The following is a 3268-nucleotide window of genomic DNA, read 5'->3' as shown; positions in this document are numbered from 1 at the left end:
ACACACTGCGAGGGCGCATGGCACAAACAGGTGTTAAACCCAGACAAAGAGCACAACTGCACTGCAAGTGGGCAGCTGCAAACCAGGCTGTTAGCTGAATTTAGACAGTGCCTAAGTCTCTTAGTGTACCCTTTTAGGTTTGAAGTAACTCAAAACCAGACAAAACTGATCCACCATTCAGGCTGTCAATTGCTTTGAAAGTATAGTGGAAAAGGCGCTAAAATTACCACTTCGGGAATGCAGAGGGCCGGGTACAGCTAAATAACATCAGTGGTGGTCTTGCCAGCGATGTCTACCCTCCTTGCCTGTGACGTCTCTGCTATTATTTGAAGTAAGAGCTTCACATCTGTTGCAGCCTTGGAGCATTCAGCAGCCATAATCTCTACGTGGTCTGCACAGTTGTCGGTACCTTCTACGTCATGATGTGGAACCTGAAAAAAAAAGTCAGCGCCATGCAGACAATATGAGATTTGAAGAACAAAGTTGTGTACCAGACGAACTCCAGCAAGCCTTATTTTATGTTATGTAAAAAATTGTAATTTAAACAGTGGGTGCACGGGTCCAAATAGATCAAGTTATATGTGCTCTATATTTTAGCTATAATAAGGCAGTTCAATGCAGCAAAAGAGATTTAACCGAGAGACAACCAGAGAATATTTGATATATCTGACAAGCCATGCAACTTTGACTTTTACAGATTACATTTACAGCAATATGATTCGTTCAAGTCACTTTGGAGCACCTGTTGCAGTAGTCAGAAGTCCATTTAGGAGTAGCCAAAAGTACGTTTAGGAGAAGCTAAAAGATGTATTGGCATATAAGCAAAAACTTCGTCTTTATTCTTACCACTGTGAATATTATCATACGGTTAATGTGTTCGCATCCTCAACTAAAACACTATCTACTTTGCCCTCCCACTCCTGTGCAACCTTTTCTTAACATCAATTGCTTGACAAGTTTGATTCTCTCGAACAAAGCACTATCTGCTTAGTTGCACATAGAAGCACCAGACATGGCAACAACAGTCTGAGTGATGATGGATAGTATGAACTGCTGTGAATGGTGGTTTTAGGTACGGAATCAAAAGTAAAGCAAACAGTACGTACCACTAAAATAAAATATTATAAAAATAGAAACATTTTGAGTACTCAAAGTGATGTTTTGTTACAGTTCTAAAGGTTATAATAAAGCAAAGATTTCGTCATTTGATTGTGAATATCAATGTCGTATATTTAAGACCTCATAACAAGAATCTGCATGCGAACAATAAATATGCCTTTTAAAAACAATCAAGCAGAATTTGGTAAGGTCATTCCCAAGCTTCTAACCATTCCTCTGGACGGGCAACTGAAAACTGTATAAAGATTCCTCTCATTTTGGCAAAATGTAACAGGCTAAGCACTTTGAAGCATATGGTGCAGCAATTACATAACTACATTTAGCTGAATAACTATTTAAGAACAGTTCCCGCCTCCAGGTTAGTTTTATTTTTTTTAACTGTATCAGAACCAGGTTGTAACAAACTTACCATGGTCCTTTTGTATTTTTGAATACAGTCACTCCGTTGGCGTTTTTCCTTTCGCTTTCGCCCACCACCTTTGCCATAGTTTTCCTTGTTTTGCTGAACTTCTGGCAGATGCATAAGAAGCAACCTTTCTATTTTTATTTTGTTAATAAGGCTGTGTCGCCGTGACTCCTACAGTGAGACTGATGAGTAGCAAGCCTGTTACAATGCAGATAATGAACTTCGATACAAGCATTTCAATTGTCAGAATGAAAACAAGTTCTTGTAAATCTTACGCAGCGTCCAGTGGAGTCGGCCAGGAAGGGGTATGCCGCTTGGAGGGCACGCATGACATCATCTAGCTAAGACCGACTTGGCGTTCTGGAAAGAAAAAACAACAAATGTTAGCCTCTGTTTTAAGATATATAAGTGAGGACTTCAAATGCTGCTGCTTTCGGAGTTTAGCTCAAAATGTCGTCTGCCAACGCAGCGACCAACTTTGTTCGTGCTTCATTTCGCTGTGGTTGAAGGAAAAGTTTACTCTTTTCACACAGCCTCTGTAACAGTAGCGAGGGAAATTATGGGAGAGTATATCTCTGTGGCCATACATTCCTTACAACCTCTGTAGACCTAACTGAGGCTGCTGTGTTACTAGCACGAGGCACATTGGAGGGTCCAGGCAAGCTGAAAGATAACAATGTAATTAGTGCATCTCGAATTTCACAAATGGAACGCAAATTTCCAATTGGGTAATGTGCCCCACCTTTCTTTTATGTCTTCTTTTAGCTGTTCAATCAGTTTTAGCAGTTTGACTCGCAGTTTCATAGCAGGGAGCAACTGCTCAATCCTCCACACTGACAAGTTTAGTAACGTCTTCCCATCAACTTCTTCTGCATAAAAGGAGATAAAATATTGCACATACAGTTTATATCATATATATATGTTATATATGTTAATGACAGAAGTTATACCACATTTTTTTACCCTTTTATTCTGATGGTGTACACAAATATAGTATAAAAAGAGTGAAGATGGGGGGAGGGGGAAAACCATAAAGCAGTGGCATGCATCACCCCCACACTGCTTCCATTATCTGGTTCCCCAGATCCTCCCTCGACATCTTTACGTTTCATGTGCTTCCTGAAGCTCTCAAATGCAATAAAATAGCGTCCAGACGGAGAGCACTTACCCAACTTGCAAACAGAATTAAAGTTCGGGTCACCTTGAGCTATCTGGAGATGATTTGTCAGATGACTCCCGATGTGCATGGTAGCACTGCGAAAACTTTGAACACTCGTATCCGCTCATGCTGAAATCGCACAAACGACGACAAATCTCACCAATCGCCGAAAGACCCGGAAGCACTTCCTCGCTCACAAAACATGTCCAAATATCCACACTGCACTACAAGTTTCATAAAAAAATATTCGCATGCACATGGAAGTATGGAAGGATAGCGCCATTGAGACCCCGATCAGCCACCGTTACCGGCACTCAACTTGGAAACTGAAAACGCGAGACGAAACCGACGCCGCCAACCAATACAAACAAAGAGGACGGAGCATTCTGCTTACCTTCGAATCTCTGGGCGAAGTCTCCAAGGTTTTGCTTTGTCAACCAATCTGACACGTGCTGGAGCTTCCATCTAGACACATTTGTACGTTCTCGCACCGTGACCCCATCCATTGAATGCCGCCGACAGAACCAGGTCGAAACAGTAAACAGCGAACCCCGAATTGTTGGCCGCAGTTACTTTCGCCTTTA

General features: G+C 41.6%; 1 long non-coding RNA gene across 1 annotated transcript; it reads right to left on the bottom strand.

Annotated features, from left to right (window-relative positions):
• Positions 1 to 225: 225 nt before the first annotated feature.
• LOC121835006 lies at positions 226 to 1921 on the bottom strand. Its single transcript, XR_006077423.1, has 3 exons — positions 1801 to 1921; positions 1529 to 1629; positions 226 to 431 (listed from the first exon to the last, which is right to left on the bottom strand). It is a non-coding gene; the product is annotated as an uncharacterized LOC121835006 (long non-coding RNA).
• Positions 1922 to 3268: the final 1347 nt, after the last annotated feature.

Source organism: Ixodes scapularis, unplaced genomic scaffold, assembly GCF_016920785.2.
Source record: "Ixodes scapularis isolate PalLabHiFi unplaced genomic scaffold, ASM1692078v2 PGA_scaffold11__112_contigs__length_91849675, whole genome shotgun sequence".
In the NCBI taxonomy this organism is placed as follows: Eukaryota; Metazoa; Arthropoda; class Arachnida; order Ixodida; family Ixodidae; genus Ixodes; species Ixodes scapularis.
The sequence above is the reverse complement of the archived record's forward strand: the minus strand, read 5'-3'. Positions and strand labels throughout refer to the sequence as shown.